This window comes from Panthera pardus, unplaced genomic scaffold (genome assembly GCF_024362965.1).
Source record: "Panthera pardus isolate Hobbes unplaced genomic scaffold, ASM2436296v1 HiC_scaffold_24, whole genome shotgun sequence".
Lineage (NCBI taxonomy): Eukaryota > Metazoa > Chordata > Mammalia > Carnivora > Felidae > Panthera > Panthera pardus.
This window is the reverse complement of record NW_026526810.1, coordinates 139,310,572-139,338,253: the sequence shown is the minus strand read 5'-3', so window position 1 is coordinate 139,338,253 and position 27,682 is coordinate 139,310,572. Positions and strand designations below refer to the sequence as shown.

General features: G+C 41.5%; 1 pseudogene; it reads left to right on the top strand.

Annotated features, from left to right (window-relative positions):
- On the top strand, positions 1-27,626 carry LOC128772860 (immunoglobulin heavy variable 3-74-like; annotated as a pseudogene).
- The last annotated feature ends 56 nt before the right edge of the window (positions 27,627-27,682 follow it).

The following is a 27,682-nucleotide window of genomic DNA, read 5'->3' as shown; positions in this document are numbered from 1 at the left end:
TGCAGCTGGGAGAGGAGCCCCAGCCCCGGGAGTCCCAGGTGTTCCCATTCTCTGATCAGGAGAGAACAGACACCTCACCATGGAGTTTGTGCTTGGCTGGGTGTTCCTGGTTGCCCTTTTAAAAGGTAAGTCATGGTGAATTAGAGACACTGAGTATGTGAGTGGGTATGAGTGAGAACCAGTGGATGTGTGACAGTTTCCTGACCAAGATGTCTTGTGTCTGCAGGTGTCCAGTGTGACGTGCAGCTGGTGGAGTCTGGGGGAGACCTGGTGCAGCCTGGGGGGGCCCTGAGACTCACCTGTGTGGCCTCTGGATTCACCTTCAGTAGATATGGAATGAGCTGGGTTTGCCAGGCTCCAGGGAAGGGGTGTAGTGGCTCACATGTATTTATGATGATGGAAGTAGCACGTACTACGCAGACTCGGTAAAGGGCCGACTCCCCATCTCCAGAGACAACTCCAAGAACACGCTGTATCTGCAAATGAACAACCTGCAGGCCGAGGACAAGGCCACATATTACTGTGCAAGAGACAGGGTGAGGGGACCTCGCTGGGAGCCCAGACACAAACCTCCCTGCAGGAGGCGATCAGCACCACCGGGGGGCGCACACTATGTACAATTCTGCTTTGTGTTGCCAGGAGCAGGTGAAGATGGAGGTTACAGGCAGGTTTCCTCTCAGGGTCTGGGGCTTCCTCTCCACACAGCAGTTTCTCCAGGGAGCCTCTCTGGACACAGGATTCTGTGTTTACCTATTACCTGTGTGAATTAGATCATTGTTTTCCTAGGAAAACTACCCTAACATGCACAAAGACACAGTTGTTTGCATTCCTTACTCCTGTCCCTCAACATGAGTGAATTACAGATTTCCTGAGGCACAACAGCTGCACCTTTACATGAGTCCCAGATGCACTCCCTGTGCAGCCAGGACCACAAGCTCCCACAGCTCCCCATTATCTTCACCCAGCCCTTGTCCCAATCAAACAACGTGACACTTCCTTCATGACACTTTGCTACTCAGGACTTTAAATGAGCTACACCTTTATTCGATTCCTCTAAACAAGAGATAAATCATCTGCATGTATTAGTCAGGATTCCCTCGAGCAACAGAACCCAAGGCACATTGGTTTCCAAGACAAAATATGTGGAGAAGTCCCATGATCTACTGTCACAAGTTGGGGAGCCAGGAAAACCTGTGGTATAATTCTCGCCTGATTCTGAACTAGTGTGTAGTCTCAGAACCTGCAGAGCCTATGATGTAACTTTAAGAACAAGGGCAGGAGGAGACCAATTCCAATTGTTCCAGTTCAAACAAGCACATGGGAAGTAAAAATGAGGGAAATCTTCCTCCCTCTGCATTGGATTCTACTCAGAACTATGATGGAATGGGTGATGCCCAGGCAGAAAGAAACCATGGATGGAAATGCCAATCTCTTCTGGAAACTCATCACAGACATACACAGAAACAGTCATGAATCTGGACACCCATGACGCAGTCAAGATGACACATAAACGTAATCATGACAAGTCAGCCTGCTGTAAATGTCCAGTTCAAAAACTGAAGATTTAGAACTCCATGCCATCACTGGGGTGGACCCTGGTGGGCATAGCAGTGCTCCTGTGGAGAAGGAGCCCCGAGGCCCATAGGGACTGCTGCGGTTTGAGGATCCCCTGGGTCATATCAGGTGAGACAGTTACCTTCTTGGAGTGCATTTGGGAGACAGGGCATTGCCCCTCATGGGGCAGGAGAGCTGACAGGCACCATTGCACTGCCCTGGTCATTACCATAGGAGCCTCTGCTGAGAGAAGCTAACTGAATGCTGCCTTCTTGTTCTTCCTCACCATTAACTCCAAGCTCCTAGTGTTCATGCAACTGCCCTTCTGGGATAACCAGCTCCAACCACATCACAGCAACACACTGTCCCAGAGGATCAGTGGGGTCCCTGTCACATTGAGTTCAACAATTTGGTGTATTCAAACCCAAGTAGAGCTCCTGAGATAAAACATAAGAGCCCTAAGCTGCCAGGTGTGCCAATGGATTGGACAAAGGCAGGGTGAAGGCCGGGTTCTGAAGGAAGCCTGGGACCCATGAGTACAGATTGTTCTATGTGAGGGCTTCCTGAACAGGGGTGGCTGGAAACTCCAACTGCAGGGACTAGAGAAGGAGTTGATGCCAATATTTCCTCCCACCAATTATCATGGACAGAATTCAGTGAGCAGCACAACACCCCCCAGTAGATACTGAGCCACTGACACCAAGACATACCCACCTTTCCTTCCTCAGGTGCTTCCTTACAAGGGAAAGAGTGCCTACAACCCAGATCGCCATTGCACCCCTCCCTCCAAAGACCACCATATACCCCCACAGGCACCAAGTCTACTGACCATAGAGTGAGGCATAGCTTCACCTCTAGGGGAAATAGGAATTAGCCTCTTTTAATAAGGAGACCAAACTCACCTAGTTAAAACTCACAACACTATGGACAAAGTTGAAAAAATCTCCCCTGGAGGCAAGGAGATCTCTGCAGAGGACTGACCTGAGGGACAGAGCAGCCAATACAAGACAGCACAGTGCACACAGCACATGCAAGAAATGCTTCCAGAATGTCAGGTTGTTAACAGTATGTAAACATTTCTCAAAAAAGACACTACTCTAGAAGCAGAAAACATAACAGGATTTTACTAAAACACTTAAGAAAGCGGAGAGGGGCACCTGGGTGGCTCAGTCGGTTAAGCGGCCGACTTCGGCTCAGGTCATGATCTCGCGGTCCGTGAGTTTGAGCCCCGCGTCGGGCTCTGTGCTAACAGCTCAGAGCCTGGAGCCTGTTTCAGATTCTGTTTCCCTCTCTCTGACCCTCCCCCATTCATGCTCTGTCTCTCTCTGTCTCAAAAATAAAAATAAAATGTTAAAAAAAAAAAGCGGAGACATGGACATACAGAGTGATGGAGGAATTCATGCCAAAAGAAAAAGCCATAAAGGACATTGCCAGGGATATAATTAAAACACATATAAATAATAAGCTTCAAACAGAAATTAATACCTATCATAAGGAAACTGAACTTTTAAAAACTATCATAAGGATACTAGCTATGCTTGAGAAAGCCTAGAAGACATGAGAATACCCTGACTACAGATGGAAAAGACCTAAAACCCAGTCAGGCTGAAATTTTTAAAATGCTGTAACCGAGACGTGAACCTGATTGGATATAATGAACTCAAGGCAGAAAGAAGCAGATGAATGAGTAAATGACATGGAAGATAAAATTTTGTGAGAAATGAAGCAGGAAAGAAGAGGAAAATTAAAACATTGCATCACATACGTATACTTAGGGAATCAGCAACTCCATAAAGTGTAATAAAATTATTTTCAAAGCAGTCCCAGAAGAAGAAGAGAGGGAGAAAAAGGGGAGAAGTTTTGTCTGAGTGCATTAGAGTGGAAAATTTCCACTAAATGGTGAAGGAAACAGACGTCCACATCTATGAGTCACAGAGAACTCCCATTAAAATTAAAAAAAAAAAAAAGCAGGCTGACTCTGAGACATAACATAGTAAAACTCACAAAATACACAGATTAAAAAAACCTATAAACATGAAGACAAAAGAGTTTGCTAATGAATACAGGAAGATAAAAGATTATGGCAGAAGTGTCCACAGAAACCTGCAGGAAAGAAGGGAGTGGCATAATATCCTCAAATGTTCAAATGAAAATCAGGCAGTCAATGGGGGAGGAGACAAGATGGCGGAACAACATGGAAGACTTTTGTGTGTCTCACGTCCATGAAATACAGCCAGACCAACACTAAACCATCCTACACACCTAGAAAACTGATTGAGGATTAACACAACAATCTGCACAACCTGAACCACAGAATTCAACAAGTACGTGGCGTGGAGAGGGGACCTTGGGGAGCACGAAGCTGCAGGAAGGGAGGTGCTTTTGCAGGCGGAGAGAGGACGGAGACTGGGGAGTGGGGGAGAATAAAGGAAAAGCACCCCTCCCCAAAAGCAGCTGGAGAGAACGTGGAAAATTGGAAACAGCCACAGGGACTCAACTAAAAAGGGAGAAAGGAGAAAGGAGAGTATGTAAATTCCACTAAGACTGTAAACAAGGGGAGTGCAAAGGCTGCAACTCCACAGCTCGATACCTGGAGGTGCTCTGGTGGGAAGGGAGAATCCCAGGAACAGAGTGGGGTCCGGGATGTTCTCAGGCCACACCGGGAGAGGCAGTTGCACTGATGGAAGGACATTTGGAGGAGACTGCCAAAGCCCTCTGGTCCCAGCAGACCCCGGAAAACGGCCACATTCGCTGCTGCTGGAACAAGGTCGTTTAGGGTGAAGCCTGATGCCAGACGTGTGTTGTGATTTTCCATAATCCATGAAACGCTGCTGCTACACTCTCTTGCGAATTTTTTCTGGGGCGGGCTGGCACCTGGCCAAAGTCTCGGGGCACTGACAACAACAGGGTCCAGCAAGCGTTCCTAGGTGCTGCTGATACTTGGCCATTGCTCATTAGGACATTGCTTGGTGAGACCCTCCCACAGAGGGGCAGAACAGGTCAAAGCTGCGGTCCTTTGGACGTAAGGGACCGGGGAAAACAGCCGCGTCTGTGACAAAACTTGGAACAGAGGTGCGGCCTGGGGCCTGGTCACGGAGAGTGAAGGAGCAGGGAGTGGACAAGGGTTGAAGACAGAGGATGGGTGCCCGATTGCTGATCCAGGAGAAGAGACTGGATACCTGAGTGGCGCCATTTTCACTTCTCCCGCGCATGTGCATTCGCACCTACAAGCACCGCAACAATCCACCCCAGGAGCCTAAAAGCGCCATCTAGTGGACAGCAGAGCCATTACACTGAACCCCGCCCAACTGGGCCAACAGGGCTCTTCAGGAATACAAGTCTCACTGCCACTTACTTTATGGACTATAAAGAGCTACATAGACTGACATCTAGGGGATAAGGAAGTAATTTCAGTCCTACTTCAATCTGTTAGCCGATTCATCTAGTCAATTTTTCTTTTTTTTCTTTCTCTCTTTTACGCTTTTCTTTTTCTTGAATGTAGAAACAGAAAAAATTATTTTTATTATCAATTATTATTAAAAATATTTTCTTTAATTTTTATTACTATATTTTTTACATTTCTGAATTTTAGTAAAAGTTCTATTTTACTTCCATCATTTTATTTTACCCTACGTCAGTGTATTCTCGTTTTCAAATTTCCAAACAATTTCCTTTTTATTTTTTCTTTCTTTTTCTTTTTTTCTCTTCTTTGTTTCTGTAGTTTTTCTGGAATGCAAAATGAGAAAAACTTGATTTTACTTTCAATTTCTATTAAAAATATTTTATTTAATTTTTTTACTATATTGATTGCTTTTATGTAAATTTTCTCAAATTCTATTTTACTTCCATCATTTTATTTTAGTCTACTATGGTGTATTCACTTTTTGAATTTTCAAATGATTTCCTTTTTTTCCTTTTTTTATCTTTTTTCTCTTTTTTGATTCCTCTCTTTTTTCTAGAATACAGAAAAAGAAAAAAATCACATTTATTTTTAATTTTTATTAAAAATATTTTTCTTTATTTTTTCTATTATATTCTTTACTTTTCTTTATATTTTTTCAAACTATATTTTACTCCCATCCTCTCATTTCAGTCTACTTCAGTGTATTCATTTTTTCAAATTCTCTAATTATTTCCTTTTTTTTCTCCCCCTCCCATATTTTTCTCTGTCAAACCAATTTCAACACCCAGAACAAAACACACCTAGGATCTAGCATATTCCGTTCAATTTGTGTGTGTGTGTTTAATTTTTAATTTTAATATTTTTGTAATTTTATCTTTTTATTTCACTTTTGCGACCTCATTAATTCCTTTTCTCCCTTCAAAATGACAAAACGAAGGAATTCACCCCAAAAGAAAGACCACAAAGAAACGACAGCCAGGGATTTAACCAACACAGATATAAGCAAGATTTCTGAACCCGAATTTAGAATCACAATAATAAGAATACTAGCTGCAGTCAAAAATAGATTAGAATCTCTTTCTGCAGAGATAAAAGAAGTAAAAAATAGCCAGAATGAAATTTAAAATGCTATAACTGGGCTGCAATCACAGATGGATGCAGCGGTGGCACAGATAGATTAGGCAGAACAGAGAATCAGCTTGATAGAGGACAACCTTATAGAGAATAATGAAGCAGAAAAAAAGAGGGAGATTAAGGCAAAAGAGCAAGATTTAAGAATTAGAGAAATCAGTGACTCATTAAAAAGGAACAACATGAGAATCACAGGGGTCCCAGAAGTGGAAGAGAGAAATAGGGGTGGAAGGGTTATGTGAGCAAATCATAGCGGAAATCTTTTCTAACCTGGGCAAAGACACAGACATCAAAATCCACGAAACACGGAGGACTCCAATTAGATTCCACCAAAACCGACCATCAACAAGGCACATCATAGTCAAATTGACAAAGTACTCAGGCAAGGAGAGAATCATAAAACCAACAGGGAAACAAAGTCCATAACTTACAAGGGAAGACAGATCAGGTTTAGCAGACCTATCCACAGAAACTTGGCAGGCCACAAAGGAGTGGCGGGATGTATTCAGTGTGCTAAATCAGAAAAATATGCAGCCAAGAATTCTGTATCCAGCAAGGATGTCATTCAAAATAGAAGGCACATGAAAAGATTCCGATACAAACAAAAATTAAATGAGTTTGTGACCACTAAACCAGCCCTGCAAGAAATTTTAAGGGAGACTCTCTGAGGGGAGAAAAGATGAAAATATATCTGTATAAATAAATAAATACCAAAATCAACAAAGGTTAGAAAGACCAAAGAACACCACCATAAACTCCAACTCTACAAGCATCATAATAGCAATAAACTCATATCTTTCAGTACTCACTCTAAACGTCAATGGACTCAATGCCCCAATCAAAAGACATAGGGTAACAGAATGGAGAAGAAAACAAGATCCATCTATACGCTTTTTACAAGAGACCCACTTTAGACCTAAAGACGCCTCCAGATTGAAAATAAGGGGATGGAGAACCATCTATCATGCTAATGTTCAACAAAAGAAAGCCGGAGTAGCCATATTGATATCAGACAATCTAGACTTTAAAATAAAGACTGCATCAAGAGATGCAGAATGGCATTACATCATTCATAATCAAAGGGTCTATCCACCAAGAAGACCTAACGATTGTAACCATTTATGCGCCAGTTGTGAGAGCACCCAAATATAGAAATCAATTAATCAGAAACATAAAGAAACTCACCTATAAGAATACCATAATAGTAGGAGACTTCAACACCTCACTCACAATAATGAACACATCACCTGATCAAAAAATCAACAAGAAAACAATGGCTTTCAATGACACACTCGACCAGAAGGACTTAACAAATATATTCAGAACATTTCATCCTAAAGCAACAGAATATGCATTCTCTCCAGTGCACATGGAGCTTTCTCCAGAATAGACCATATACTGGGACACAAATCAGCCCTAAGTAAGTACAAAAAGATCGAGATCATACCATGCATATTTTCAGACCACAATGTCATGAACTCAAAATCAACCACAGGAAAAAAATTTGGAAAGGTAACAAATAATTAGAGACTGAAGAACCTACTAAAGAATGAATGGGCTAACCAAGCAGTTAAAGAAGAAATTAAAAAGTATATGGAAGTCAATGAAAATGATAACACCACAATGATAACCTCTAGGATGCAGCAAAGGCGGTCATAAGTGGAAAGTATATAGCAATCCAGGCCTTCCTAAAGAAGGAAGAAAGATCTCAGATACACAACCTAACCTTATGAATAAAGAGCTGGAAAAAAAACAGCAAATAAAACCCAAAACCAGCAGAAGGCAGGAAATAATAAAGATTAGAGCAGAAATTAGTGCTATTGAAACCAAAACACAGTAGAACAGATCAATGAAACTAAAAGCTGGTGCTTTGAAAGAATTAACAAAATTGATAAACCACTATTCAGTTTGATCAAAAAGAAAAAGGAAAGGACCCAAATGAATAAAATCAAGAATGACAGAGGAGAGATCACAACCAACACAACAGAAATAAAAACAGTAATAAGAGAAAGTTATGAGCAATTATATGCCAATAAAATGGGCAATCTGGAAGAAATGGACAAATTCCAAGAAACATATACACTACCAAAACTGAAACAGGAAGAAATAGAAAATTTGAACAGACCCCTAACCAGTAAGGAAATCGAATTAGTAATCAAAAATCTGCCAAAAGACAACAGTCCAGGACCAGATGGCTTTCCAGGGGAATTCTACCAAACATTTAAGGAAGAGTTAACACCTATTCTCTTGAAGGTGTTCCAAAAAATAGAAATGGAAGGAAAACTTCCCAGCTCTTTCTATGAAGCCAGCATTACCTTGATTCCAAAAACAGACAGAGACAACACTTAAAAAGACAACTATACACCAATTTCCCTGATGAACATGGATGCAAAAATCCTCAACAAGATATTATCCAACCGGAAACAATAATACATTAAAAAATTATTCACCACGACCAAGTGGGATTTATACCTGAGATGCAGGGCTGGCTCAATATCTGTAAAACAATTAACGTGATTCATAACATTGATAAAAGGACAGGAACCATATGATCCTCTCCATAGATGCAGAGAAAGCATTTGACAAAATACAACATCCTTTCTTGATAAAAACCCTCAAGAAAGTAGGGATAGAAGGACCATACCTCGAGATCATAAAAGCCACCTATGAATGACCCAATGCTAATATCATCCTCAATGGGGAAAAACTAAGAGCTTTCTCCCTAAGGTCAGGAACAAGACAGGGATGTCCACTCTCGCCACTTTTATTCAACATAGTATTGGAAGTCATAGCCTCTGCAATCAGAAAACACAAATAAATAAAAGGCATCCAAATCAGCCAGGAGGCGGTCAAACTTTCACTCTTCACAGATGTCATGATACTCTATATGGAAAACCCAAAAGACCCCACCAAAAAAAACTGCTAGAATTGATTCATGAATTCAGCAAAGTGGCAGGATACACAATCAACACAGAGAAATCGGTTGCATTCCTATACACCAACAATGAAGCAACAGAAAGAGAAATCAAGGAATCTATCCCATTTACAGTAGCACAAAAACCATAAAATACCCAGGAATAAATCTAACCAAAGAGGTGAAAAATCTTTACACTGAAAACTATAGAAAGCTTATAAAAGAAATTGAAGAAGACAAAATATGGAAAAAGATTCCATGCTCCTGAATAGGAAGAACAAATATTGTTAAAATGCCAATAGTACCAAAATCAATCTACATATTCAATGCAATCCCGATCAAAGTGACACCAGCATTTTTCACAGAGCTAGAAAAAATAATCCTAAAATTTGTATGGAACAGAAAAGACCCCGAATAGCCAAGGCGATCTTGAAAAACAAAACCAAAGCAGGAGGCATCACAATCCCACACTTCAAGCTGTACTTCAAAGCTGTAATCATCACGACAGTATGGTAATGGCACAAGAACAGACACTCAGGGGCATCTGAGTGGATCAGTCTGTTACGCATCCGACTTTGACTCAGGTCACGATCTGGCAGTTCGTGAGTTAGAGTCCCACATCAGGCTGTGTGCTGACAGCTCAGAGCCTGAAGCCTGCTTGGAATTCTGTGTCTTCCTCTCTCTCTGACACTCCCCCGCTCATGCTCTGTCTCTGTCTCTGAAAAGTAATAAATAAATGCCAAAAACAATAAAAAAAAAAAACAAGAACAGACACTCAGATCAATGGAACAGAATACGAAATCCAGAAAAGGACCCGCAAATGTATGGCCAACTAATCTTTCGCAAAGCAGGAAAGACTATCCAATGGAATAAAGACAGTGTCCTCAGCAGGTGGTGCTGGGAAAACTGGACAGCGACAGGCAGAAGAATGAACCAGGACCACTTTCTTACACCATACACAAAAATAAAATTCAAAATGGATGAAAGACCTCAATGTAAGTCAGGAAGCCATCAAAATCCTCGAGCAGAAAGCAGGCAAAAACATCTTTGATCTTGGCCACACCAACTTCCTACTCAACACGTCCCCAGAGGCAAGGGAAACAAAAGCAAAAATGAACTACTGGGACCTCATCAAAATCAAAAGTTTCTGCACAGTGAAAGCAACAATCAGCAAAACTAAAATTCAACTGACAGAATGGGAGAAGATACTTGCAAATGACATCTCAGATAAAGAGTTAGTATCCAAAATCTATAAAGAATTTATCAAACTCAACACCCAAAACACAATCCAGTGAAGAAACGGGAAAAAGACATGAATAGACACTTCTCCAAAGAAGACATCCAGATGGCCAACCGACACATGAAAAAATGCTCCACATCACTCGTCATCATGGAAATGCCAATCAAAACCCTAATGAGATACCACCTGACACCTGTCAGAATGGCTACCTTAACAACTCAGTCAACAACAGACGTTGGCGAGGATGCAGAGAGAGGATCTCTTTTGCATTTTTGGGGGCAATGCAAGTTGGTGCAGCCACTCTGGAAAACTGTATGGAGATTCCTCACAAAACTAAAAATAGAACTCCCCTATGAACCAGCAATTGCACTACTAGGCATTTATCCACGGCACACAGGTGTTCTGTTTCAAAGGGACACATGCACCCCCATGTTTATCGCAGCACTATCAACAATAGCCAAAGTATGGAAAGAGCCAAATGTCCATCGATGGATGAATGGATAAAGAAGAAGGGGTAAATATATACAGTGGAGTACTACTTGGCAATCAAAAAGAGTGAAATCTTGCCATTTGCAACTAAGTGGATGGAACTAGAGGGTATTATGCGAAGTGAAATGAGTCAGTCAGAGAAAGACAAAACTCATATGACTTCACTCATGAGGACTTTAAGAGACAAAACAGATGAACATAAGGGAAGGGAAACCAAAATAACATGAAAACATGGAGGGGACAGAGCATAAGAGACTCATAAATATGGAGAACAAACAGAGGGCTACTGGAGGGGTTGTGGGAGGGGGGATGGGCTAAACTGGTAAGGGGCACTAAGGAATCTACTCCTGAAATCATTGTTGCACTATATAATAACTAATTTCGATGTTAATTTTTAAAACTAAAAATAAATACTAATTAATAATAAAAAAATTAAAATATTTTAAGAGAAAATATTGCGTGATCATGCTGTTGAGGTAAATGTTTCTTAAAGATTATGCGAAGCCTCCATTAATAAAGGTAAAAATCCAAAACTGAAAAAAAAAAAGAATTCTTCATATTGTCACACCGCCATCCACACAAACTAATGTAGAAGTGCATCCCTAACCCTGTCATTCACTTTTACACAATCAAACCTAAGTCTGGAGCTTGATATATATGTCAGAGGACATGCAAATGGGGCCCGTTCTGTGCTGATAAAACCAACCCAGCCCGACCGTGCAGCTGGGAGACGAGCCCCAGCCCCGGGAGTCCCAGGTGTTCCCATTCTGTGATCAGCACAGAACACACACACCTCACCATGGAGTTTGTGCTGGGCTGGGTGTTCCTGGTTGCTCTTTTAAAAGGTAATTCATGGTGAACGAGGGACACTGAGTCTGTGAATGGATGTGAGTGAAACAGTGGATGTGTGACAGTTTCCTGACCAAGGTGTCTTGTGTCTGCAGGTGTCCAGTGTGACGAGCAGCTGGTGGAGTCTGGGGGAGACCTGGTGAAGCCGGGGGGGTCCCTGAGACTCACCGTTGTAGCCTCTGGATTCACCTTCAGTAGCAACAGCAAGGACTGAGTCTGCCAGGCTCCAGGGAAGGGGCTGCAGTGGGTCGCATGTATTAGATATGACGGAAGGAGCACAAGCTATGCAGACTCCGTGAAGGGCCGATTCACCATCTCCAGAGACAACGCCAAGAACACGCTGTATCTGCAGATGAACAACCTCAAGACCGACGACACGGCCACATATTACTGTGCGAAAGACACAGCGAGGGGACATCACTGGGAGCCCAGACACAAACCTCCCTGCAGGAGGGGATCAGCACCACCAGGGGGCGCACACTAGGCACAATTCTCCTTTGTGTTCCCAGGCGCAGGTGCAGATGGAGGTTACAGGCAGGTTTCCTGTCAGGGTCTGGGGCTTCCTCTCCACACAGCAGTTTCCCCAGGGAGCCTCCCTGGTTATATGATTCTGTGTTTACCTATTAACTCTCTGAATTAGCAACTGGGTTGTCATAGGGAAACTAGACTAACATGCACAAAGACACAGTTGTTTGCACTTGCTTACTCTGATCCCTCAATATGAGTGACTTACAGATTTCCTGAGGCACAACAGCTGCACATTTACAGGATTCCCAGATGCACTCCCTGTGCAGCCAGGACCACAGGATCCCACAGCTCCTCCTTATCCTCACCCAGCCCTTGTCCCAGTCAAACAACGTGACACTTTCTTCATAGCCCTTTGCTACTCAGGACTTTAAATGAGCTACAGTTTTATTCAATTACTCTAAAGGAGAGACAAACAATCTCCATGTATTAGGCAAGATTCCCCTGAGGAACACAACCCAAATGTCATTGGTTTCCATAACTAAATATGTTGAGAAGACCCATGATCTACTGTCACAAGCTGAAGACCCAGGAAAACCAGTGATGTAATTCTTGTCTGATTCTGACTAGAGTCTAGTCTCAGAACGTGGAGAGCTGATGATGTAACTCTCAGAAAAAGGGCCAGAGGAGACCAATATTCCAGTTCAAACAAGCACATGGGAAGTAAAAATGAGGGAATTCGTCCTCCATCTGCATCAGATTCTATTCACAAACTTAATGGAATGGGTGGTGCCCAGGCAGAAAGAAACCATAGATGGAAATGCAAATCTCTTCTGGAACACATCACAGACATCCACAGAAACAGTGGTGAATCTGGGCACCCATGACACAGTCAAGATAACCTATAAAGTTAATCATGACAAGTCAACCCCCTGTAAACGTGGAGCTCAAAGACTGAAGATTTAAAAGTCAATCCCATCATTGGGGTGGAGTCTGGTGGGCACAGCAGTGCTCCTGTGGAGGAGGGCAGAGGCACATAAGGGGAACTGTGGTCTGAGTATCCCCTGGGTCGCATGGGGAGAGACAATTCCCTTCGTGGAGTGCATTTGGGAGAAGGTGCATTGCCTCTCATAGGACAGGAGAGCTGACAGGCACCATTAAAGTTCCCTGATCATTAGCATAGGAGCCTCTTCTGAGAGCAGCTAGCTGGACACTGCCTTCTGGTTGTTCTTCACCATGCACTCCAAGCCCCTAGTATTGATGCAGCTGCCCATCTGGGGTAAATCAGCTCCAGGCACAGCACACCAAGACCCTCTCCCAGAGGATCAGTGGGGTCCCTGTCATATTGAGTTCACACAATTTGGAGTTTTCAAACCCAGCTAGAGCTCCTGAGATAAAACATAAGAGCCCTGTGCCACCAGATGGGCCAATGGCTTGGACGCAGACAGGGTGAAAGCAATTCTGACGGAAGCCTGGGACCCACAAGTGTTCTTGCTGTGTGAGGGCTTCCTGAACAGGGGAGGCTGGGACCTCCAACTCCAGGGACTAGAGAGGGAGCTGATGCCAATATTTCCTTCCACCAATCAGCATGGACAGATTTCACTCAGCAGCACAGCATCCCCAGTGCAAGCTGAGCCACTAACACCAAGCTCCACCTACTCCAGCACCCATCAAGTGTTTACTTACTAGGAAAGAGTGCCTGGCAACCAGACCACCACTACACCCCATCCTCCAAAGACCACCGTAAACCCCCACACGCATCAAGTCAGCTGATCATACAGTGACGCATATCCTCACCTCTAGGGGAGATAGGAATTAGCCTCTTTTAACAAGCAGACCAAACTCACCTAATTAAAACTCACAACACTGGGCACAAAGTCCAACACTCCCCACTGGAGGCAGGAGAAAATCTGCAGAGGACTGTCCTGAGGGACAGAGCAGCCAAAACACGACAGCCCAGTGCCACGGAACATAAAACAAATGCTTCATGAAGTGTCAGGCCCTGGACAGTATGTGAACACTGCTCAATAAAGATACTACCCTAGAAGCAGAAAAGATAACAGGATTTTCTAAAACATTTAAGAAGGCAGAGACACAGACAACATGATTGAAGAACTCATCCTAAAAGAAAAAATGATAAAAGGTCATTGTGAGGGATATAATTAAAACACATAAACTAATGTGCCTCAAACAGAATTTCTAAAAACTCTCATAATGAAACAGGATTTTCAAAAAGTATCATAAGGATACTAGCTGTGCTTGAGGAAAATATATGAGACATGAAGGATATGCTTACTGCAAACAGAAAAGACCTAAAAACTAGTCAGGATGAAATTTTAAATGTTGTAACCGAGATGTGAAACTGATTGGATATAATGACCTCAAGGCGGAAAGAAGCAGATGAATGAGGAAGGGACATAGAAGATAAAAGTATGGGGGAAATGAAGCTGGAAAGAAGAGGAAAATTAAAATATTGCATCACAAACATACACTTAGGGAATTCAGTAACTCCATAAACTGTAATAACATTCTTTTGAAAGGAGTCCCAAAAGAATAAGAGGGAGAAAAAGGGGATACAATTTAGCTGAGTGAATATAGTGAAAATTTCCACAAGCTGGGGAAGGAAACAGACATCCACCTCTAGAAGGCAGAGAGAACACCCATTAAAATAAAAAAAAAAAAGCAGGCCAACACTGAGACATATCATAGGAAAATGGCAAAATATCCAGATAAAGAAAAACCATAAAAGCATCAACACAAAAGAAGTTGCTAACTAACAAGGGAAGATTAAAAAAAAACTATGGCAGATATCTCTACAGAAACCTTCATGCAAGTAGGGAGTGGCATCATATCCTCAACATGCGCAATTGAAAATTTTGCAGCTAAGAATACTTTCTCCAGTAAGGCAGTCATTCAGATACAAGGAGTGATAGAATTTCCCTGACAAACAAAAACCAAAGGAGTTCATGGCCTCTAAATCAGCCCTGTGAGAAATTAAAGGGGACCCTTTGAGTGGGAAAGGAAGACTAAAAGTAACAAAGACTAGAAATAAGCAGAGAAAATCTCCAGAAACAATGACTTTGGAGGTAACACTATGGCACTAAGTTTATATCTATCAATAATTACCGTGAATGTACATGGGCAAAATGCTCCAATCAAAAGACATAGGATACCGGAATGGATAAAAACAAATACAAGATCCTTCTACACACTGCACACGATTGACTCATTTTCAACCTAAAACACCTGTAGATTGAAAGTGAGGGGAGGGTAATCAATTTATCATACTAATGGACGTCAAAAGAAAGTTGTAGTACCATACTCATATCACACTACCCAGTTTTCAAACCAAAGTTTGTTACAAGAGATCAGGAAGGCAGTATATCATCATAAAGGGGTCTATCCAACAAGAAGATCTGAAGCTTTAAATATTTATACCCCCAAAATGTAAGCACTGAAATATATAACTCAATTAATAAGAAACATAAAGAAACTCATTGATAATAGACAATAGTAATAATAGAGAACGTTAACACTCCACTTACAACAATGGAAAGACAATTTAAGCTGAAAATCAATAAGGAAACAATGGCTTTGAAAGACACATGGACTGAATGGACTTAACAGACATATTCAGAACATTCCATCCTAAAGCACCAGAATACACATTCTTTTTGAGTGCGCATGGAACATTCTCCAGAACAGATCACATACTATGTCACAAATCAGCCCTCTACAAGTACAAAAAGACTGAGATCATTCCATGCGTATTTTCAAACCACAACACTATGAAACTTAAAGTCGACCACAAGAAAAATTTGGGCAACACCACCAAAACATTAGGTTAAAGAACATTGTAGTAAAAGCTGAATGAGATTTTCAGGAAATTACAGAAGCAATAAAAAATACATGGAAGCAAATGAAAATGAAAACATGCCCGTTCCAAACCATCTGGAGGCAGCAAAGTTGATGGAAGAGTGAAATATATAGCAGTACAGGCCAAACTCAAGAAAGAAGAAAGGTCTCAAACACACAACCACTTTACAACTAAAGAAACTAGGAAAAGAAGAACAAATGAACCCTAAAGCCAGCAGGAACAGGTAAACAAAAAAGATTAGAGAAGAAATAAATGATATAGAAACAAAGAAAAACAGTAGAACAGATGAATGAAACTATAAGCTGGTTTCTGTAAGAATAAATAAAAATGAAAACCCATGGGCAGACTTGGCAAAAAAAAAAACAGAAAGGACGAAAGTAAATATAATCAGAATTTGAGAGGAGACATCGCGACTGACACCACAGAAATACATCTATGACACAATAGTTTGGAGATTTATATGCCAACAAATTGGGCAATCTGGAAGAAATGGATAAATTCCCAGAATAATGAAGACTACCTAAACTGAAAAAGGAAGAAATAGAAAACGTGAACAGACTGATAATGAGCAAAGAATTTGAATCTTTAATCAAAAATCTACTGACACACAAAAATCCAGGGCCAGATAGGTTCACAGGTGAATTCTACCAGATATTTAACAAGAGTGTGAAATATTCTATTTAAGTAGAATAGAATATTCCTGTCTTCACAAACTGTTCCAAATAATAGAAATGGAAAGAAAACTTCCAAATTCATTCTACAAGATGAGTATGATCACAGTTTTAAACCAGATTAAACCCCACTAAAAATGAGACTTACAGGCCACTAGCCCTAATGAGCAAGAATGCAACAATTGTCAAGAAAATACTTGCAGGGGCGCCTGGGTGGCTCAGTTGGTTAAGTGTCCGACTTTGGCTCAGGTCGTAATCTCGCGTTCCGTGAGTTCGAGTCCCGCGCGGGCTCTGTGCTGATAGCTCAGAGCCTGGAGCCTGTTTCAGATTCTGTGTCTCCCTCTCTCTGACCCTCCCCCATTCATGCTCTGTCTCTCTCTGTCTCAAAAATAAATAAACGTTAACAAAAAAAAAGAAAGAGAATACTTGCAAATTGAATCAACCAATACATTAAGAGGATCCTTTAATGTGACCAGGTTGGATTTATTCCTTGGCTGTAAGGGTGGTTCAACAGTCACAAATAAATCAATGTAATACATACCATCAATCAGAGAAAGGATACGAATGATATGACCCTCTTAATAGATGAAAAAAAAAATTTTTGACATAGTACAGCATCCTTTCTTGATAAAACCCTCAACAAGGGGTAGAGGAAACACACCTCAAATTCATAAAGTCCATACATGAAAACCCCACAGCTAATATCCTCAGTGGGGAAAAAAACTTTTTCCTCTACTATCAGGAACACAAGAGGGACGTCCACTCCCATCATTCTACTTAACACAGCAGTGAAAGTCTTATCCTCAAAAACAGACAACAAAAATAAAGAAAGAAAGAAAGAAAGAAAGAAAGAAAGAAAGAAAGAAAGAAAGAAAGAAAGAAAGAAAGAAAGGCATTCAAGTTACAAAAGAAGAAGTCAAACATTCCCTCTTCTCAGATAACATGACACTGTATAAAAAAACTCAAGACTCCACCAAAATATTGCAAGAACTGATACACAAATTCAGCAAAGTCACAAGATACAGTATCAACATACTGAAATCAGCTGCATTTCTACACAGCAATAATGAAGAAACAGAAAGAAAAATAAAAAAACTATCCATGCCGTTTACAACTGCAACAAATATAATGGGATACCTAAAGAGTTAAAATATCCATAATCTGAAGACTCTAAAAATGGTGAAAGAAACTGAGGATGACACAAAAAAATGGAAACACTTTCATGTTCATGGATTTAAGGAGCAAGTAGTGTTGAAATGTCTCTGCTACACAAAGAAATGGTGGCTTCATGATTATGGATTTCATGCTATATTACAAAGCTATATTATCAAGACAGTAAGCTACAAGCACAAAAGAGACACATAGATCAAGAAAACAGAAGAGTAAACCCAGATATGGACTCACAAATGTATGGCCACCTCATCTTGGATGAAGTAGGAAAGACTATGTAATGGGAAAAAAGACAGCCTTGTCAACAGAGGGTGTTGGGAAAACTGGACCAGAACATGCAGAAGAATGAAACTGAACCACTTTCTTACTCCATACACAAAAATAAATCCAAATGGGTGAAAGACCTAAATGTGAGACAGGAGACCATCAAATCCTAGAGGAGAACAGGCAGCAACCTCCTGGACTTCAGACATAGCAACTTCTTACTAGACATGTCTTGAGAGGCAAGGGAAACAACAGCAAACTTGAACTACTGGGACCTCATCCAAACAAAAACCTTCTGCACAGCTAAAGAAACAATCAACTAATCTAAAAGGCATTCTACAGAAATTAAAAAGGTATTTGCAAGCCACATATCTGATAAAGGCCTACTATCCAAAATCTATAAAAAAAACTTCTCAAACTCAACACCCAAAATACAAAGAATCCAGTGAAGAAATGGTCAGAAGACATGAGGAGATACTTTTCCAAACAAAGCATTCAGATGGCTAACCGACACACGAACATTCGCTCAACATCACTCATCATCAGGGAATTACAAATCAAAACTACAATGAGAGATGACTGCACACCTGTCAGAATGGCTACAATTAACAACTCAGGAAACAACAGATATTGATGAGGATGAGGAGAGAAGGGAACCCTTTTATACTCTTGGTGGGAATGCAAAGTGCCCGGACCATTCCAGAAAACAGTTTAAAAACTAAAAATTAAACAACCTTTCACTCCAGCAATTGCTCTACTAGGAATTCATCCAAAGCATACAAAACTTCTGATTTGAGGAAGTACATGCACCCCAATGTGTACAGCAGCATTAACTATGACAGCCAAACTGAGGAAAGAGACCAAAAGTCCACCATGTGATTAATCTGCTATATGTATAGAATGGCATATTACTCAGTCATAAAAAAGAATGAAATCTTGCCATTTGCAAAGATGTTGATGCAGCTACAGGGCATCATGCTAAGCAAAGTAAGTCAGTCAAAGATGACAAACACCATATGATTTCCTCCTATGGGGAATTTAGATCTAGGGGAAGGGGAAAAAGAGCAAGAAATCATAAAAAAAAAACTCTAAGGTTAGAGACCAAACTGAGGGTTGCTGGAGGGTAGGTGTGTGGGGGATGGGATAATGGGTGTTGGGGATGAAGGAGGCCACGTGTTGTGATGAGTACTGGGTGTTAATGTAAGTGATGAACCAATAAATTCTACTACTGAAATTAATATTACACAATATGTTAACTAACAAATATTTAAACACAAACTTAAAAAATTTAAAAAGTGGAAAAAAGGAAGGGAGAATTGTTGTCACAAATTGTCATGAACATGGAATCTAAGGTAGTGAGTCTAACGTCTTGCATTTACTCATTATATCCCTAACTGATGGTGGACATAAATTAACATACTCATGAATTTTCACAGCAGTGCCAGGTGAGCTGGAATTCAAACCACAGCTGCCCTTCCCAACTCCCCTGTGCCCACACATCATGGGCAGCTTGTCCAGACACCTGCACAAGAACCCAGGTTGGGCCTCAGCAGGGACCCACATCTGCAGAACTGGAAAGTGTGGACAGTTGACGCTTCCTGAGAAGCTCTGGGGTTCCTTCCCCAACTTGCTGTCTCAGCTCCCTTGTCTTCCTTTCCTGTCTCTTGAAGAGAACCATGTCCCCTATTAGTGGTTCATGAAAGTGAGGGGCTATATGTTCTATACACATTCAATATGACAGGTAACATACAAGGGGACAAAAAAAAAAAACCCATATGATGCAGCCTCTCTCGCGGCTCCTATCACCCAATGTGGTAGAGTACAAATAAACCTAAGTATTCATTTGGTCAAAAATTGCACAGCACGTTGGGAAAGTATTAAGAGATGAGAAGCCTGAAAGAATTCCACAAATGCAGATATGAGCTCCCCTTGGGAGGAAGAAGAAAAATTACAGTCCCAAACACGCAAGAGTAAAATAATTTTAGGAAATGATACAAGAGCTTCAATGCATTCTATTCATGAAGTGTCTAAAATTGGCAATGCAAAAATGGATTTTGAGGGTTTCACATAGAATTGCGAAGGAAAAATTGTGTCAAGAACTCAGTTGTGTGCACAGAGCTCAGCGGCTCCTGAGACATATAGAAAGCCCACCACCTGAAAAGGTAAACGTGTTTTTGGACCCCAGGAGCATATCTATCAAATCTGATGAGCAGTCTGGCCAAAGAGACACAGAATGGCAACTCTTGTGAAATTTGAACTTCAATTTCCTATATTTCCACTTAATTTCCATATATTAGGAAAAACCATGCCACAAAAATGATTTGCTAGAGTCTATAAATTTAAAAACAAACGACAAAACTCTAAGTCACCAGAGACCAAATAGGGAACATGTCAACATTGAGAGAAACCAGAAAAAAAAACAAGACTTTTAGTTACATTGTAAGTCAAGAAATCAGTGGGGTGCCTGGATGGTTGAGTCAGTTAAGTGTCTCACTTCAGCTCAGGTCTCGGTGTCACAATTTGAGGGTTTGAGCCCCGTTGTCAGGCCCTATGCTGACAGCTCAGAACCTGGAGCCTACTTCAGATTCTGTGTCTCCCTCTCTCTCTGCTTTTCCCTGCTCACGTTCTGTCTCTCTCTCTCTCTATCAAGAATAAACATTTTTAAAAAATATTAGTCATAAGCAATCAATCAACAAGAAAAGGAAAACTATCGCTAAGAACACAACACCCATAAAAAGAAATGGTATAAATAGACTTTGTGAAAATCAATTCCGCTTATCTGCCCACGTGAATACCAATAGTAAGATAAGTTACAGAGTAAGAGACAACATTCACAAATTGCATAACCACCAAGGGACCTGCATCTTGAATATGCTAAGAACCCTCAACAGTCAATAGGAAGAAAGGAAACAAACCTCCATCAAACAAGCACAGCCTTGTGTAGTAGACATCCTATCCTTGAGGTTATAGACACATTAGTTACTGACTGGAGAAGACTCTTCACACCATCGACTGTCAGGGAAATTCAAATCAAGAATGCAACAGATGCCCTATACACACATCCCAATGGCTCAGGTAGGAACAACTCTGACAACAACATCCAGGTGAGCATCCAGCATACGTGGGGCCTCAAACAATGCAGGAAGGTTGACAAACAAACACCAGCTCTGGAAAACCGTTGGCTGTTGCTTATGAAATTATACATGGATGACATAAAAAGGAACCTGGAAATACCACTCCCGAGTATTTGTCCCTGAAGAATGAAATCCCATGCTCAAAAAATAAATGGTGTGTAAATATTTACAGCATCTTTCTTAGTGTTAGAAGCTCAGAATAAGGCAAAAGTCTTTCTAAATATAAAGGAATAAACCAACTACGAAACTTCCATCAATGGGATGCTTTGCCAGAGAACTGTGACACTACTGATGCACACCTGAAATCAGGTGAAACTCAAAGACATGATGTGGAGGGAAGGGCAGTAGTCCCATAATTACAGAGGTGATGTGACCTGGGACATTCACACAGCCAGACCATGGTGACAGTGGTTTGGTTGGGCATTCCTTATCTCTTTCTTTCCCAAACCACATGATGAGATACTCTGCTTCATTTGACAGCACTCCTATGTTCAACCACCCTCTGATGTATGGAGTCTCCACAGACTGAACCCTACAACCTCGGACTCCTCTGAATGGAGAGTTGTTGAGATCATACTCTGATGTGTGTTCTGACAGGAGCTGTTGCCTCCACTGTCCCTGGCTCTGGCTCTCTCCTGCAGGTGAGGGGGAGTAGGTTAGGAATCCTCCACTGAAACCATCTGTCTCCTGCACCTGACTCTCCCACAACATGAGGCCCAGACCTTCTTCCTCACACTTAACTGGAAATGAAGTCAGTTCTATAGGAACAGATTTGCTCCTTGGATTAGAGGATTACTCCATCTCCCCCTTACCCTGGGCAATATTCTGGGCAAAGGTCTGCAGCTGCAGGGGGTGTCGGGGACAAACAGCATTCCAAACAGTTTGGAAACTGAGGGCTCTGTTTAGGGGTGGCTGGCAGCTTCACTGCCTTGTGGCTTGCTTGTCCTGGTGGCATGAGACTCCTGCCATACAAGTCAGGTCTGGGGTGATCAGGTTCCCAGCATCCCTAGTGGACTGTGCCCAGGGCAGAGCTTCCTTCCTGGGAGTGGGGCTGCCAACAATGAGTGAGTCGCACATCTCAGTGGCACCTGCTGGGGCTTGGCCTCAGCAGCAAACAGCTTAGGGTCACTGACATCCTGTCCCTCTGGGAAAGAGTCCTCTGAACAGGAGCTGGTCACCGGGAACCGTGTGTATTGGCTACAACAGTCTGGAGGGGAGATTGCAGCCAGGCTCAGGGGCACCTTCCTATAGTCCCAGTTACTTGCACTGGAGTTTCTTCTTGCTGATCTGGGGTGGGAAAGGAAAAGAACATACCTTAGTTCAAATAGTCTAGGTATTCTTTCTGGTAGTATATTTTCTGCAATAAATGCTTCTTCATGGGCCGTATGCCAACATGGCCATTTGCAGGCACTATAAATACATTATTTGAGTTTTTCTTCAAATTCCAGTTAGTTAACATGCAATGTACTATTACTTTCAGGTGTAAAATATAGTGATTCAACATTGCAATACAGCACCCAGTGTTCGTGATGAGCGCTCCCCTTAATCCCCATCAACTACCTCCCCATCCCTCCACACACCCTCCCCAGGGTAACCATCAGTTTTTCCCCTATAGTTAAGTATCTGTTTCGTGGGGCTTACATGGTTCCATGGGTTAGGCCCACGACTCTTGATCTGGGCTCTTGTCTTGATCTCATCATTCCTGAGATCGAGCCCCACTTTGGTTTCTGCACTGACAGCACGACGTTTCCTTGGGATTCTCTTCCCATCTGCCTCTGCCCCACCTCCCATTCTCTCTCTAAATAAATAAGTGAACATTGAAAAAATCGCCTATTTCTTGGTTTGCCTCTTTTATTTGTCCCTTTGCCCATTTGTTGTTTCTTAAATTCTACATATGGAGGAAATCATATATTTGTCTTTCTCTGACTTATTTCCGTAAATATAATACTCTCTAGGCCCATCCCTGTCCTTAACAATAGGTAATGTCATTCCTTTTACGGCTGAGAAATATTCCAGTGTGCGTGGACGGGGTTATGTGGATATACCACGTATTCTATACCCATTCATCAATCAATGCATACTTCGGCTGGGTTGTTTCCATAGCTGGGCTGTTTGTGACATAGCTGCTATAAACAGAGAGGTACAATTCCCTTAAATTAGTATTTTTGTATCCTTTGGGTAAATACCTAGTAGTGCATTTGTTCTATCGTAACGGAGTTGTATTTTTAGCTTTCTAAGGAACCTCCATGCTGTTTTCCATAGTGGCTGTGCCAGTGTGCATTCCCACCAGCACCTCCAAAAGGATCCTCTTTCTCTGCATCCTCACCAACACCTGTTGTTTCTTGTGCTGTTGAGTTCAGCCTTTCTGACCAGTGTGAGTTGATATTTCATTGTAGTTTGGATTTATATTTCCCTGATGAGGAGTGATGTTGACCATATTTTCATGTGTTTAGTGACAATCTGTAGGTCACATTTGGAAAAATGCTTATTCATGTCTTCTGGCCATGTTTTAATAGGATTATTCAGTTCTGAAGTTGAATTTTATACCATATATAGAAAACCTGAAAGACTCAACCAAAAAAAAAAACCCGCTAGAACTGGTACAATAAACCTGTAAATTTGTAACATACAAAATCAACATATAGAAGTTTGTTACATTTCTATACACCAATAATGAAGCAGGAGAAAGAGAAACCAAGGAATCAATCCCATTTAAAATTACACCAAAAACCATAATATACTAGAAATAAACCTAAGTAAAGAAGTAAAAGATCTGTACTCTGAAAAGTCTGGGACATTTATGGAAGAAATTGAAGAAAACACAAAGAAATGGAAAAATATTCCATGCACATGGATTAAAAGAAAAATCATTGTTAAATGACAATACTATCCAAAGCAACCTAGACATTCAATGCAAATAATTCAATTTCCTGTCAAATAATACCAGCATTTTTCACAGAGCTAGAACAAATAACTCTAAAATTATCATGGAACCACAAAAGACCCCAAATAACCAAAGATCTTGAAAAAGAAAAAAACCTGGAGGCATCACAATTCTGGATATCAAGCTATATTACAATGCTGTAGTCATCAAGACAGGATGATACTGGCAAAAAATAGACACATACATTGATGGAAAAGATTAGAAAACCCTGAAATGGACACATCACTATATGATCAACTAATCTTTGACAGAGCAGGAAAGACTATCAAATGGAAAAAGTCCCTTCAACAACTGGTGTTGGGAAAACTGGACAGCATCGTGAACTTGTAAGGAACCTGGACCACTTTCTTACAGTACACACCAAAATAAATACAAATTGAATGAAAGACCTAAATGGGAGACAGGAAACCATCAAAATCCTAGAGGAGGACACGGGCACCAACCTCTTTGACCTTGGCCAGAACAAGTTCCTACTAGACATGTCCCTAGAGGCAAGGGAAACAATAGCAAAAATAAACTATTGGGATCTCATCAAGATAAAAAGCTTCTGCACAGCAAAGAACAAATCAACAAAACTAAAAGGCAACTGACAAAATGGGGGGAGATATTTGTATGACATCTCAGACAATGGGTTAGTATCCAAAATCTACAAAGAACTTACCAAACTCAACGCTCAAAAAACAAATAATCCAGTGAAGAAATGGGCAGAAGACATGAATACATATTTTTCCAAAGAAGACATCCAGATGGCAAAATGACACGAATAAAGATGCTCAACAACACTCTTCATCAGTGAAATATAAAGCAAAACCACAATGAGATACCAACTCACACCTGTCACAATGACTAAAATTAACAAGTCAGAAAACACAAAATATCAGCAAGGATGCAGAGAAAGCGAAACCCTTTCGCACTGTTGATGGTAATGCAAACTGGCGCAGCCACTCTGGAAAACAGTGTGGAGATTCCTCAAAAAATGAAAAACGGAACTATCCTGTGATCAAGCAATTGCATTTATCCAAGGATACCAAAGGTATCCAAAGGATACCAAAAGGCTGATTCGAAAGGGCACGTGCATCCCAATCTTTATGGCAGCCTTATCAACAAAAAACAAATTGTGGAACAGCCCAAATACTCATCAACACATAAATGCATAAAGAGGTGGTAAATATATACAATGCAATATTACTTAGCCATCAAAAAGAATGACATCTTGCCAATTACAATAATGTGGATGGATCTACAGTGTATTATGCTAAGTGGAACAAGTCAGTCAGAAAAAGTCAAATATCCTATGATTTCACACATTAGTGGAATAGAAGAAACACAACATACAGAAAGGAAAAATAAAATAAATCAAAACAGAGAGGGAGGAAACCAGAAGACACTCTTAAATACAGAGAACAAACTGAGGGGAAGTGGGGGAGGTGGGCTAAATGGCATGTGGCCATTAAGGAGGGCACCGGGTGAAATGAGAACTGGGTGTTATATGTATGCGATGGTTCTCTAAATTCTACCCCTAAAATCAGTACTACACTGTATGTTAACAGATTGAATTTACATTAATATAATACAAGAAAATTATATATAGAGAGAGACTACCTCAAAATAGCAAGCTTCTGCACAGTGAAGGAAACAATCAACAAAACAAAAAAACAACCTATGGAATGGAAGAAGATATCTGTAAATGACATGTCCTCAGGGTTAGTTTCCAAAACGTATAAGTTTTTTAACTTGTTTTCAAATTATCAGTAGAGAGTGTGTCCATGCAGTTCAGCACACTGTTGTGTGAGAAGCAAAACTCGTGTCTTCCACTTTTATATTGTGGTAAGATCTCACTGAACATGAGACCCAGACTCTTCACAAAATTTTAACCATACATTACAGTATTGTTAATTACAGGGGTAATGCTGTGGAGACCCCTCTAGAACTTAATCATCTTGCATAACACAAAATCATAGCCCTTGAGATCTACTCCTCACTGACCCTCCCTGCCAGGCCCTGGAAACTGCCATTTCACTCTCCATTTCATTGTTATCAAAACCCAAATTCAGCTGCCTGTTGCTGGAAAGGTCAATGTTCAAAGTTTTAGTTTGGGTGGCAAAAGAATTTGATCTATATTCAGAAGGCCAGCCACTGGGGAAAAGGCAAACTCTTGTCCAAACACCAATTCTGAGGTTTCTCCCTGACCCAGGGCGTTTTAAAGCAGTAGAGGGTACTTATTCAAGCAAGGGAGTGCCATGGTCAAACCCATCTTTTGATCATGGGCAGACTCCATGGTGCAAGCTGCAAAGTAACCTCAACTCCCCTCCATCTCCAGCTGAAGAGGGAACCAAACTACATGGGAGGAGACTGCCAGAGGCCAGGAAAGAACCCCCATAAGGGATTAGAGGAGAAAACCCCTGGGGCTCACACATGGTCAGGAGTACTTTCTGTTCTCCCCAGCTGGCATAAGAAAATACTAAAATACAACCTTGTAGTTCACCAATCATCACTCAGAATACTGACAAATGTTTTCCTCAGTGAACTCAGAGGAACCTTCAAAGCAAAAACCAAAAGGACCAAATGGCTTGCAAACTAATAGCCAAGGAGAGTAAGACACACAAAACTACAAAGAGATTTTTTGCATCCCCCATAAAGGTAAAATTGACAATGTTTACCTCCACATCACAAGGAAGCAAAAGCAGTGGTCTCTGTAATGAGGAAAAGTAGTCATCCAAAGAAAGTGACCCAGCAGTACCAAAGGACATGGAATAGGTAGAGAAGTTCAGGGTGTTATAACTGCATAGCCCATATGCAAGTAGCTTCAGTAAAGATTGAAGGTGTTGACTACAGCCATGCCTCTGGGTCCAAATCCCTACCCATGTCCATGTGACCACTCTTGACCATGGCCCACCTGACCCTCCCACATCCACCCCAGCCGAACTGATGTGCAGGGTCACCCAATGCCACACCCTGGGACTGTTGCCGAACCCCACAGGGGGCCCCCAAGAGCAGGGTGCTGGCCACCTGGCACAGCCCTCTGTTCTCTCTGATGGTCTAGACCTAGTTTTGCTGAGGATCCTCCATTTATCCATTCTCACTGGCAGATGTCCCTGAGCAGGGGCATGAGGCTGGCAGAGGGCCAGGTCACCCTGAGGGCACCCCTCTTGCTGTTTGCACTCTGGGCAGTGCTGGCTCCTGTGTAGGGTTCTCAAGGGCATCCCTCATGGTGCTACATCTCCTCTGAGATGGTAATTCCCAAGAAGGAGCCGCACCACAGCAAGGGCATTCAGATGCCTGGCTGGCTGTCCTATAGCCTGCGTTTTGGGGGCAAGAGACATGTTATGCACATGCGGCACAAGAAACTCTTTTGGTCCAGACTCTGCTGATGATGACTCAGGATGCTCAGGGAGCATCCTGACTACACTTTCATGCCTCCAGACTGTTACTACCTCGGCTACCTGGAGGAGATTCCTCTTTCCATGGTCACAATCAACACAGGCTATGGCAGCCTTGAAGATATCATGAAGTTGGATTAATTTGCCTATGAAATGAGACCCCTCGGTGATTTCCAATGGTTTGAACACTTTGTTTC